General features: G+C 44.8%; 1 long non-coding RNA gene across 2 annotated transcripts in view; it reads left to right on the top strand.

The window, feature by feature from the left end:
• Positions 1 to 5,670: 5,670 nt before the first annotated feature.
• Positions 5,671 to 13,543, top strand: part of LOC146035433 (uncharacterized) — a 30,287-nt gene continuing 22,414 nt past the window's right edge. The window contains exons 1-3 of one of the 2 annotated variants that reach the window (XR_014460647.1): positions 5,671 to 5,755; positions 6,652 to 6,676; positions 10,801 to 10,837. This is a non-coding gene — a long non-coding RNA (uncharacterized LOC146035433). Of the gene's footprint in view, positions 5,756 to 6,651; positions 6,745 to 10,800; positions 10,838 to 13,543 lie in introns of both variants that reach the window. The other variant, XR_014460648.1, reaches the window with a different exon arrangement.

The following is a 13,543-nucleotide window of genomic DNA, read 5'->3' as shown; positions in this document are numbered from 1 at the left end:
GAAAATAATGTTTTAGAAAGAAAACTCTGCATCACCTTACGCAAGGTATAGGGAACCTTTGGCCCTCCAGCTGTTGTTGAACTATGCATCCCAGCATGCCCTACTACAGATTTAGCATGACCAAATAGCAAAGCTGTAGCAGTGCATGCTGGGATTTGTAGTTCAACAACAGCTGGAGGGCCAAAGGTATCCCTGCCTTATGTGCTCACATATACAAAAAAAAACATATCGCAATTTTTTTAACACACATAAATAAAATAAAATTAAATAAAAAACAATTAGTTTAAGCAATATAACTGATTAAAACCCGTAGATAATTCAGTCTCCTGCTCTGGAGATTGTAATGTTGTAGATGCAATGCAGCAGGGCACCTCCACAAGGGAGAATAGTCATCATTCATGACTTGGATATGCTCTGGGGATGCTGGTTTGCATCATATAATACATTCTGCAATGTGTGGCTCAGCAGGGCCACATCTAGAAGTGCGCAAGTGAAGCGCTTCCCCATTGCACATGCAGGTGGCAAGCAGGAGGCATGAAATGGCACCCTGCAGCCAGTAGTGCTGCTTCTGAGTCACCCGGAGCGCCCTACTACCTAGAGTCGGTGCCCCCTCCCCCTAAGGGGTCGATTTTATTATGTGCGGATGATTCGCATTCGCGAATCATCACGGTACCAGGCGCACTTTTACGGTGGACTGAATTCGCCTAAAAGTGCTCGCACCTCCATAGGGAAGGTGCAAGCACTTCGGCCGTGCGAAGGGTGCAAGATCGACTTAATTGTGGTGCCGTTTTCAGCGTGTAAACGGCACACGAACGGCAACTTGCACCCTTCGGCACAAATAGGATCGACCCCTTAGTGTGATGTCATGGCATCACAGATTTAGGGGCAGAGCTAGCACAGCAGGTCAGCGGGGCCAGGGTTCCAGAGAGATTGATTAGACACTTGGATTATTTATGATGGAGTTTACGCGACTCTTGTAAGTTGTACCTAAGCACATAATATTTGCTTACATTTAAGGGCATATGTACTAAGTGTTGGAGATGGATAGATAAAATGGAGAGAGATAAAGTACCAGCCAATTAGTTCCCATTGTTGCTTTTCAAACCCAACCTGTAACAGGACAGTTAGAAGCTGATTGGCTAGTACTTTATCACCGTCCAAGGCTTAGCGAGATGTACTAATCCTTCAAAAGTGATAAAATGGAGAGTGATAAACCACCAATCAGCTCCTTCCTGTCATTTTTCTCATACAGCCTGTGACATTGCAGTGATGGCAGTGAGGAGATGATTGGCTGGCTGTTTATTACTCTCTAGGGATGGCCATCTTTGCCTTTGCCATTGATGGTTACGACGATGGCAATAGTGTCATACTATGCAATGGATGACAATCTATGTTTTTTTTCTATTAATGTTCATCCAGTTTCTTTGACTGATTGGCCTGTAGGCCAATCTAAACACGGGTGTGGGGCTTCACAGGTGGCGGGGGGCGGAGCTATGCTCTGTGTCTCAGCCCCTAGTGTAAAAACAAAAAAACAAAACTATTTGTTTAAGCATGACATCGATAATGGGAAACCATATGGTTCTCTCCCATCGATGGCAAAACTATTCTGCAGCGGCCATAAACCATCGATGATTTTAAATCATCGCTTGTCGATGGCCATCCCTATCACTCTCCATTTTATCAGTTTTCAAGCGTAGCACATCTGACCCACAGGACATTATTCCCTTGGTCTGCAATTTAGCCCAAAAAATTATAATAGCTTACTCACACAAGTACACTACATGTATCATATATGAAGGGGCAATTTTGTGTGGCTTGTATTATATATTAGAGAACATAGATGCTGATCACAAGAGGAGTTTTAGGGGTTAATTCTATTGTACACGATGAACTCCCAGGTGCAAGTCCACACAGCGACTGCACCAAAGACATACCTACATATTCGTAGGCCCCATAGAAAGAGTTTGTAAGGGCCCCCTATTTTGCAACTGATGGTGATAAATGTATGGAAAACATGGGTGAGATTTAGAAGGATGAGAGTTTCAGAAAGTGAGAGATTTGGGAAGAAATCTCCAGGTTTTTTTAAAGCGGCAATCATTTACACTTCAAAATCAAACTGGTTTTGCAGTGTAAATGATTGCCGCTTTAAAAAAACTGGAGATTTCTTCCCAAATCTCTCACTTTCTGAAACTCTCATCCTATTAAATCTCACCCCATATTTCTTAGACAGCTATGAGGGGACCCCTTCAGCTCTGGGCCCCATAGCACCTATGGTAGTTCCACCCTTGGGCTGCACTACGGCGGCTGAGAATCACACAAAAGGGTTCATGCACCAAAGGGCTCTGAACATTGTTGTGTGAAGTGTGGCTGATTTCAGCCCTCGAAGGGAGCAAATTAGTATCATTGCTGGCAATAAAATGCAGCGGCAATGGTCACGTCCCACCCTTCGCTTGAAATTGGATTGACCCATGTATCTATAGTAAGTGGGGCCAGAGAGTGTTAAAAATCTCATAGAAAAGTCTATTTCCAATTATGTTAATTACTTGACTCTCAGTTATGCCGTTCACCTGGCAGATGGGACTGGAAATCTTAATTCTGAACCCTATATTATTGGTGTGTGCCCCTTTACACAAACCCAGGGGTACAAACAAGGTTTATAATGCTGTATGATTAAAAAGTCCTACAGTATGTTAATACTTTTTAGTGGAAGGCACAGGAACATGATGCACCTCAAAAGGTTCATAACACTGCACACGCTTCACAATCGATGCAGGAGAATTGTTTTAAATTGTAATTGCAAAAATGTAAGGGTAGTATAATAAACACATACAAATGGCCTGTGTAAAACTAAGGGGTTTTCTGAGTTGGGAGCAAACCAAACAAAGCATTTGTATCTAGGACAAACCAAGTTGCGATGCAAGGGATGCAAAAACATTTATTGTATTTTGCATGCAGGGTAAATACTGGGTGCTCTTGCATGAAGTCCATAAATGCAGGACAGCTTTATTGCTACACTGCAAATGAAATCTGAGGGGCAAATGTATGAAGCAGTGATAAGGGAGGAGAACTGAGCCAGTGGAGAAGTGGCCCATGGCAACCAATCAGCACTGAAGGAACATCTAGAATTTGCAAACAAAATTATAGAGCAATTCTCAAATATTTAGTACCTTCAAGTATATAATAGATAATATATGATTGGTTGCTAAGGGCAACATGCCATTTTCAATAGAACTTGCGGCCAGTCTCCTCATGCATACCGGCATTTAGTAACACCATATACATGAAGAAATCGGCAATGGACAGCTCTTGCGGTCAGAGCCGACCTTTGCGATGATAGGACTTCCGCATGTGTTAAGTGACACACACGCCGCCGGGAATTCTAGTAGGGATCTAGTTGGATCCCTCACAGCAGAAAACTGTGATAGAAGTCCATAGGCTTCTATGGGAGACACTGAATTGAAAATCGCATTGCCTACCGCATCCAAGCCCGGAAGGTACCGGATTCCAAGCTTGGAAATATGGGGGCTGCGGACGCATTTACTGCGGTTCTGCCACATTTTACTTTCCTGCATCTCGCCCTCTGTGATATATCCTATATGATAGAGAATTACAGTTATAGGCATGTACACAATAAGGGGAGAATACAACTGCTGAGGTGTACACTGTAATTGAGAAAGACTTCTTCACAGCAGCTACTGATTGTGGAAGCTGTGCAGAGCACACAGGAGTGCCCCGGGGCACTGGCTGGCACATGCATGGTGTCTATGCTACTAGGTCTGAGCAGAACACTGTGGAACCAGTGTCTTTTCAGCATTTTGTAGATGCTTGTGCCGGCATTGTGTGGTCATGGCAACTGCGCAGTTTTTGGGGATCATTGTGAGTTGGGAGCAAAGCATAAAAGCAAGTAACTTTGCACCTTGGTAAATCAAAGACTTTGCATGGATGTCCTCGCGCAACTCCAGCTGGTCACAGTTCCACTAAGAAGAGGTTACCCATTGTTGAGCAACCTGAGTGGATTTACTTCCCCACTCCTAGTGATTCCCTCCCACGATCAGTAACTGCTTGTACTTAATCTTCCCACTGTGTCTTGGGCGGGTTCAGTGGTGGACCTTTTGGGTAGTTGGCCCAGGTGCAAAAATATAGGGAGACAGGGAGATAAAGAAGGTGACATGGGCAGCTGTGGGCCCCTTAACACCTTAGGGGCCCCAGTGCACTGCACATGCAGCACCAATGGTAGTTCTTCCTCTGGGCGGGTTTCTCGCTAAAGTACCACCCCCAGGCTTCTACAGGAGCACCAGGAACCACATGTTAACCTACATCGCTCCTTCCTCTGGCACCTGGAATGAATCATCAGGAAAACTAGTAGCTCCAACGTGCCTACTGCATATTACTTCCATGGCTCATAGTTTTGGGATTGGTTTGCTCTTGCAATTTCCTTATTATCACGGTTAAGCATTTCTCATGTTCTATTCGTCAAAAGTGTCTGCAAACACTAATGCATCAGTATCTCCCTACTTTGAGAGTCCTTGATGATACAAAGTTTTTTTTTTTGTTTTTTTACCAAGATGGGAGTTCTATTGAAGATGGGATGTTTCCCATAGCAACCAATCAGAATTCACTTCCTATTTATTTAGCACCTTCTAGAAGATAATAGATAGAATTTGAGTGGTTGCTATGGGCAACATCCTATCTTAAATAGAACTCCCATCTTAGTAAATAAAGCCAAAAATGGCAACTCTTTTCAGTATGTAATGATTATGGTTGATATGTTTTAACAGTTGGATAGACTAAGCCTCCCTGTGCTAGATCTGACGCCACAACTGTAGCAGTTACACTACAGCACAGGTCTTCAACCTGTGGCCCTCCAGATGTTGTGGAACTACATGTCCCAGCATGCCCTGAAGTTTTTTGGCATGCTGTTATAGGAAAAAATGTGGCACTGCATGTTGGAACATGTAGTTTCACAACATCTGGAGGGCCAAAGGTTGAAGACCCATGCACTACAGGCAGTGTTTGTAAGTAAATGTGGGGATGTCAGTAGTCAGCAAGGACTATATTCTGTGGGACAAATAATAACAAAGATTTGCAAAACCGTCATAAATGAAACAGCAATTTTGCATGATATTGCACCTTCAGTCAAGTGGTAGTAGCGAATGCCACATGAAAGTACAAAATGACCGAGACTAAAGTAGATGGGCACTTGATATTTAGTCCTTATGACCATGAGGTTCACATCCTCTAGAGCAGGCCTGACCAATATGTGGCTCTTCAGCTGTTGTGTAACTTTACTTCCCAGCATGCCTTGCCACAGGTTTAGCATTCCCCATACTTGCCTACCTGACCCTCTCCATGCGGAAGAAAATGCTCTGCTCCTGGACTTCTCTGATAATGTATTATTGCCAGCACCTGTGGTGAAACACCTTTACCTAGCTCCCCACGGGTGATGGCAATCCTACATTACCAGGGAAGTCCAGAAACAGAGCATTTTCTCCTGCATGGAGAGGGTCAGGTAGGCAAGTTCCGCATTCCCTAATAGAAAAAGTGTTGCCAGGCATGATGGGACTTTCACAACAGCTGGAGAGCCACAGATTGGCCAGGCCTGTTCCCTGCACGAGACTAATCCACATGATTTCTTATTAGTCCAAACAGGTGTGGTCTGCTGCTTAGCCACGAGGCCCAAGCTGCATCCTGGAGATTGCATCCTCGCAGAGGATCGCAGAGCTTGCTAGGGCCCAGATGGAAGGGACCAAATCCGGTATTGCAAGACACATATTCCTCCGGCGAAAAGGAGGGGTGCTGATGTCATGTCACGTCAGCAGCCCACTCCTGGCAGGCATCGGCCCGCCTGCGTTCCCAGTGGATGCCCATAAAACGCTGGGCATGCCCCCCCATGACGCATTGGATTTGAGAACGTAATGTTTTATGAAAGAGCAGTGTTTATTGTTGTGTATTATGAGGGAGGTCAGAGGTCAATTTAGAAATATTCTGGCTAAAAAACTATTTTATGTATAGGAAATTTTTGAAGTTGTGAAAAAATTATTTTAATACCGGCCGCCGGTGTAAACTATATCAAAAAGGAGGGGTGCTGATGTCATGTCACGTCAGCAGCCCACTCCTGGCAGGCATCGGCCCGCCTGCGTTCCCAGTGGATGCCCATAAAACGCTGGGCATGCCCCCCCCCCCCCCCCCCCGCCGCTACCCATTTGAACACCTTTGCGACTGTTATAGTCACTGAAGGCATTCGTACAGCGGCTATCTACTCGCAGTCACCTGTGACTTTGCAGATGAGTGATCAGATCTGAATCAGGGACTAAGGTGATTATTCTGGTTCACTCCTTCTGCCAAATTCCTTCTTATGGACAAAACCATGTGCACTGCAGGTGGGGCAGATGTAACATGTGCAGAGAGAATTAGATTTGGTGAGTTATTTTGTTTCTGTGCAGGGTAAATACTGACTCACTTTGAAGTAAAACCCCACCCAACCCTAACTCTCTCTGCACAAGTAACATCTACCCCACCTGCAGTGCACATGGTTTTGTCCATTTGAGAAGGAATTTGCCAGAAGGAGTGAACCAGAATGACCCCCGATGTTAGGTTCTTGATTGACTTCTGCCAATGAAATGGAATTATTAATCTGCTGTTCTTTTTCAGATCGGACTTTGCAGAGTCTGCCAATGTATGTATAATGCACCAGCCTGTTATATAGAGAAACAAATAGCAAGAAAATACTGTGCTTTTGGAATGGTAAAATATTTTATACACCCTACATCATTACCTGCAAATGAACTGTAAATGAATAGATCAAGTTTTTTTGATTCATTCTTTATTCTTAATGTTTGAACATTAACTTTGTATAATAGGGTTAAGATCGAGGAGCATGGGTGGAGGCTGACATCTATTATACTGTATATCAAAATGACGCATTGGATTTGAGAACGTAATGTTTTATGAAAGAGCAGTGTTTATTGTTGTGTATTATGAGGGAGGTCAGAGGTCAATTTAGAAATATTCTGGCTAAAAAACTATTTTATGTATAGGAAATTTTTGAAGTTGTGAAAAAATTATTTTAATACCGGCCGCCGGTGTAAACTATATCAAGGGTCAGGTATACCAAGAACAACAGCAGCATATTGGATGGAGTAGACAGGAAAGGGATATGGTCGCTAGGTTGACACTATGAAGGTCGACATACATTAGGTCAACCACTAAAGGTCGACAGGGCTTAGGTTGACACCTGAAATTGGTCGACATGGCTAAGGTCTACAGGGTTAGAAGGTCAACAGAAGCATTAGGTCGACAATGGGTAGGTCGACAGTCAAAAGGCTGACATGAGTTTTTCACTGTTTTTTTAGCCGACTTGTGCCGGCAGGACGTGGAGGGAGAATATAATAGTGCCTGAAGCATGGTGAGCGCAGCGAGGCAGAAGAGGGGACATTATACACTGATATGGTGTCCATGTCGACCTACGTGAAAAACTCATGTCAACCTTTTCGACTTATTGCTTGTGTCAACCTTCCAACCTTATCGACTTTAGCCCTGTCGACCTTCTTCATGTGTCCACTTAAGCCCTGTCGACCTTCTTAGTGTTGACCCTATGACCCATACCCAGAGGAAATAGATCAGCGCTCAGTCACTAGTTTGTTCTATAGAAGACCATAATGCACTTGGTCTGTGTTCTTACCTCCTCCTCCACTTGTACCAGCTCTGCCCTGTTCTTCGTGCGACTTATATAAAGGTTTCTTTCTGTCTTCATGCCGATCACTTTGTGGCAGGACGTATGTCTACAATGTCATTAATCTTTCAGCACCCTGCTATCATTTCTATTTCCCTCAATGTTAATACTGCAGTGCCTGACATATATTAATACATTGTTTGGCAGGTTCCAATTTTAGTCTAGAGGTATTAACATAACTTATGCCTGTACTGAGGACAATAAAATAGTTCCGCAACAGGATCAGGGGCTCAGTTCAAAAGATCAGTAATACCAGAGTACTGATCCAGAAGGGATGCCATTGGCAGGTCAATAGTCAATAGGTTAACCACTATTGGTCGACACATGAAAAGGGTCAACATACTTTAGGTCGACTTGGTCAAAGGGTCGACAAAAGCAATATGTTGCGATGAAAAAGGTTGACATGCGTTTTTCCCTTCTTTTTTCTTCTGCGTTTTCCCCCTGACTTCTGCATTTAAATGCCGCAATCCGCGGGTCTCAGAGGAGCGGGCGGGGCTAAAATGTCACAATTGTGTCATTTTAGCCCCGCCCCCTCCATGGAGATGCGTGAATTGGGTTATTTTACACCCTGGGGGTGGGGCTTAATGATGTCACGTTCAAGCCCTGCCCCCCGAACTGCAGCTGGAAGTGTCCTCTCCGGGCTTCTCCCGGAGAGGAGACTGAAAAAGTCATCATCCCTGTGTTAGATTATAATATACGATGCCCGAAGTAGGGACGCGGTACACTTATACAGTGTCCATGTCAACAAAGACACACAAAAAATGTAAAAAAACTTATGTCGACCTTTTTAAGTTTGACCTATTGCTTGTGCTACCCATTTGACCATGTCAAACTAAAGTATGGCAACCTTTTTCATGTGTTGACCTATGGCCTGTTGATCAGTAGTGGTTGACTATTGTTATTGCCTGCCCCAGCCCTGTTTTCGCTTGAAAAAAAGGGCTGCTTTCAGGGACTTTTCTTTGCCTGCCTGAGGCAGGTGAAACAAAAACCCTGATAAATCGGTGCAAGGTCCAGCTGAACAGGGATAATTGCATAGCCTCCAGCGAGCCAATTATCAGTGATCAGGGGTAACTGGACATCTCTCATAATCTGTGTTAACTGGAATCAATGTGGATACGATGGGGTGTATTTAGTAAATTTCAGTTTAATTTGAATTTGATCAATCTATGATCAACGGTTAAAACACACATTTACTAACATTTAAATATTACATTTTAAAAATCATCTGTTAGTTAATATGTGTTTTTGGTACCGTGTATTATCACGGCGCCCGTTAAGTAGTTGATGTACTGTCCACGTCACCCCAAAGTGTGGCAAGCGCAGAGAGCCTCGCAAGGGGACGCGGTACGCGTCCTCATGACCTGTTCATACCCCCACTATCCACATCGGCATGGAGTTGATTTCATAAAGTGAGGCAAGCGCAGCGAGCCTGAAGCGTGGCGAGGGGCAGTGGAAAACTAACCAGAAGCTTCTGGCTCGGTGGCTCGCCACACTTCATAAAATCAACTCCAAGCCGATGTGATATGGATAGTGGGGGTATGAACAGGTCGGGAGGATGCGTACCGTGTCCCCTCGCCATGCTTCAAGGTGACGTGGAGAGTGGGGGTGTGCTAAAAGTGGATAGTGGGGGTGTGCTAAATCGCATTGCAATGCATAGCACATGATCAAAGCACATGCGATTTGCATGCGATGCGAGCCGGTGGCAAGGGGTGCCGTGAAACTGCACAAGTACCATTGCATTGCAGGCAAATTGATGCGATCCCAGTGCCGCTGTGCTGAATAGGACAGTACGTAAACTACTAAATGGGCGCTGTGTTAATACACGTGTTTTTTAACCCTGAAAGCCCAACATTGATTTAGGTCATTTCCTAATTGATCTGTAATCTGTCAAAGTCGATTCAAATTGACCTTAAGAAAATATACAGGTCCACATACAGTAGTCTATATGAACTGATATTTTACGGGCATTGGTTTTATAGATACAGGGTAAGTTAGCATACTAGCAACACTACCCAGCTGCTTGCGATTGTCTACTTGCAGATTGTTCCTTCTAGCTAATGGTACTTTTTCCAAAAGTGTTGCAGCTACAGTACATTGTATCCAGATGCAGCTAGCTATTCAGGTTATGCCTGCCGTGGCTTCCTATTCGGTTTATGCCTGCCGTGGCTTCCTATTCGGGTTATTAATGTCATGGCTTTTTATTCGGATGATGCCTGCCGTGGCTTCCTATTCGGGTTATTAATGTCATGGCTTTCTATTCGGATGATGCCTGCCGTGGCTTCCTATTCGGGTTATTAATGTCATGGCTTTCTATTCGGATGATGCCTGCTGTGGCTTTCTATTCAGATTATGCCTGCCCTGCTTTCATATTCGGTTATGACTGCCGTGGCTTCCTATTTGGGTTATGCTTGCCGTGGCTTCCTATTTGTGTTATGCCTGCCGTGGCTTCCTATTTGTGTTATGCCTGCCGTGGCTTCCTATTTGGGTTATGCCTGCCATGGCTTCCTATTTGGGTTATGCCTGCCGTGGCTTCCTATTTGGGTTATGCCTGCCGTGGCTTCCTATTTGGGTTATGCCTGCCGTGGCTTCCTATTTGTGTTATGCCTGCCGTGGCTTCCTATTTGGGTTTTGCAATGGCTTTCCAGTTGGGTTATGTCTGCTGTGGCTTTCTAGTTGGGGTATGCCTGCTGTGGCTTTCTAGTTGGGGTATGCCTGCTGTGGCTTTCTAGTTGGGTTATGCCTGCCCTGGTTTCATTCGGGTTAGGCCTGCTGTTGCTTCCTATTTGGGTTATGCTTGCCATGGCTTGCTAGTTGGGTTATGCCTGCCGTGGCTTTCTAGATGGGTTATGTCTGACTTGGCAGCAGGGACCCGATGCTGGCATCACCGAACGGTGTTGGTGGGAGTAGCGACCATGCAGTGGCCATAAATCCACAGCAGTCCTACAATTCATGGTGAGTAAAGCTGGAGTATCCTGTCAGGGTGCGAGAAAAATGTTTTCCTCGCACCTAAAAACATGGTAGTACATGTGTTGGAAATGACTAATTTGTCTTTTTGTTTTCCTTTTCAGAGAGACACCATTCCATCCTTGGTGGTGCTAAATAGAAGTAAGTGGCACATACTTGCCTACTTTTGAAAACTAGTTTCAGGGAGTTTATAGTTGGTAGTACAATTTTGTCCAGTGCCCCATTGAGGGGGCATGTCATGCTCCTCCCAAAGGGCGTGCCTAGTGCCATATATGGAGAGATTGTATAAAGAGAGTGTGATTGTGGCACCTATAAGTGTGGGTGTGCACTGCTAAATCTTAGAGGAATCTTTTAAAATGACTCACATCCAAATGTAGATGATCCCCAAAGCAGTTAGTAAGAGCTACTATACTGGGTAAAGTGCCAGGAAATGGAGCTGATGATTGTATGTAAATGTATCTGTCTCTCATTCCTTTTCTTCCACCAAAATGTAACCGTGTAATGTGGGCTAGGTGACATGAGGGAGATTGCTAGACTAATGAGGGAGAGAGGGAGATTGCTGTTATTTCAGGGAGTCTCGTGCAGAATGCGGGAGGGGAGGTAACTATGGTGTAATAGTGTAAAGTGGGCTAGGTGACATGAGGGAGATTGCTAGACTAATGAGGGATAGAGGGAGATTGCTGTTATTTCAGGGAGTCTCGTGCAGAATGCGGGAGGGGAGGTAACTATGGTGTAATAGTGTAAAGTGGGCTAGGTGACATGAGGGAGATTGCTAGACTAATGAGGGAGAGAGGGAGATTGCTGTTATTTCAGGGAGTCTCCTGCAGAATGCAGGAGGGTAGGCAACTATGAAGTGGCAACACATTACAAACAGACAGAGGGAGTGGTGTGGATCTTTAGGTTGAGTGTCAAGGTCGACAGTCAATAGGTTGACCACTATTGGCCGACAGGCAGAAGGTGGACACATGAAAAGGGTAGACATGTAGTAGTTGAACATGGACAAAAGGTCAACACAAGCAAAAGGTCGACATGGAAAAGGTCAACATGAGTTTTTTTATGTTTTCTGTTGTCTATGTAGACATAATTAGACACATACAGTCTATTAGTGTACTGCATGCTTCGTTTTCTATGCCCACCTGGATGGGAAAGTATGAACTAGTTGTTTAAAAAAAAAATCCTGAAAAACTCATGTTGATATTTTCCATGTCTCCCTTTTTCATACATCAACATTCTGCCTGTTGCCCAATAGTGATTGACCTGTTGACTTTCGACCTAGGCACTGTCAACCGAATGACCTCAGACCCAGAGGGAGATGTATAGAGCCTTGGAGATAGGAGTGGAGAATTTACCCAAAGCAACCAATCAGCTTCTATCATATCTGGCACAGCCTATGGTATGTACTAACAGTTACAAGTTGCATTTCACATCTCCACTTTACAGCAGTGAGAAAGCTGTTAACATTATACTAGTTTGAAATGCAGCAGAAAGCATTGATCTCACGCAAAGCATACACTAAAAACAAATATGTAGAATAGGTAAAGTAGGAACTTGGAAGTGCAATTGATTGACTTATTAGATGTGTATCTCATAGTCACCAGCAGGGGGAGACTGTCAGGACTGGAGTCTTGAACCCAGACCCTGGTGGGAGCAATGAGGAGTGTTACATACTGCAGGCAGCCATAGGGCGACAGCACTGGTGGCATTTCAAATTTAGAGCCCGCTGTTAACCAATCGGAGCTTGCAGAATGGCAGTTCCTGATTGGGATGCCAGTCTAGAAGCCCTGATTGGCTCACAGCTAGCACCAAATTTGAAGGACCTCTGGTGCTGTCTCTCCCTGACTGTCTGCACCGGACTTAGAGGCAAATTTGGACCTGCTCGCAACAGGTCCGAATTCTCACCCTCCGGCATTGGTCGAGGTCTGCGCATGTGCAGGCCCCAGTTGCTCGCAGCCTGAGTGACAGGAAGGCGGTGTTCCTGGGTGGACCCTCAGCATTTCATGGGCCCATAGATCCACTGGACTGGCCCCAGCAAACACAGGCATTCCCTTGCATGTAACATTAGATCTGTTGCGCTGGCCCATGCGCATCAGATCAGAGATGGAGATCAGACCTACTTGCACGTCTGACCTCCGTCTTGGACAGCCTCCTGGCAGTGGGAAATGGGATCTCGTCCGATTTATCGGCTCTAGGGGTAACTTCTCCCTAATGTATGGTGGCCATTACACTTGGATCCATCTGATCTCTAGCATTACACAGTGAGACACCTCTGTTATGCAGCATGGTGAAGGATGACACAGAATGATCCATCCTTGCAAGTTAGGACTGCTCCCCATAGGTAAACAGCGGGGGTGGTGATGTAAACGCCATCAGAAGATGGCAACTGCTCCTGCAGTCAAGCTCCAAAAATATTGTATTTTCTGAGCGTGATGAATTAGGTCCCCATATCAGTGTATGGAGAAACTGGGCTAGATTGGGTCTGGATGGTTTAGCAGGAGATATCTGTGATATTTCCTGTATAGTGCTCTATATACACCAAGTGATCGCTTATTTTGGACCTTCTGAGCGATATATCATTAATAATGCGCTCTTCCGGGGGTTGTTAATAAAGTCCTCCATTGTCTTTATATGTAGCTCAGTTTGGTCATCAATGACAGCATGTATAGAGGACAGGATGACATCACTGAATGATATAACTAATGATATTGTTCAGTGTTAATGCACTATACCAGGGGTTCTCAAACTCAGCCCTCAGGACCCCACACAGTTCACATTTTTCAGGTCACCCCGCAGGTGCACAGGTGCACTCATTACTCATTGGCACATTTTAAAAGATCCACAGGTGGAGGT

This window comes from Crinia signifera, chromosome 9, assembly GCF_055691185.1.
Source record: "Crinia signifera chromosome 9, ASM5569118v1, whole genome shotgun sequence".
NCBI classification, from domain to species: Eukaryota; Metazoa; Chordata; class Amphibia; order Anura; family Myobatrachidae; genus Crinia; species Crinia signifera.
Note: the sequence above shows the minus strand (reverse complement) of the source record. Positions and strands in the feature narration are given on the sequence as shown.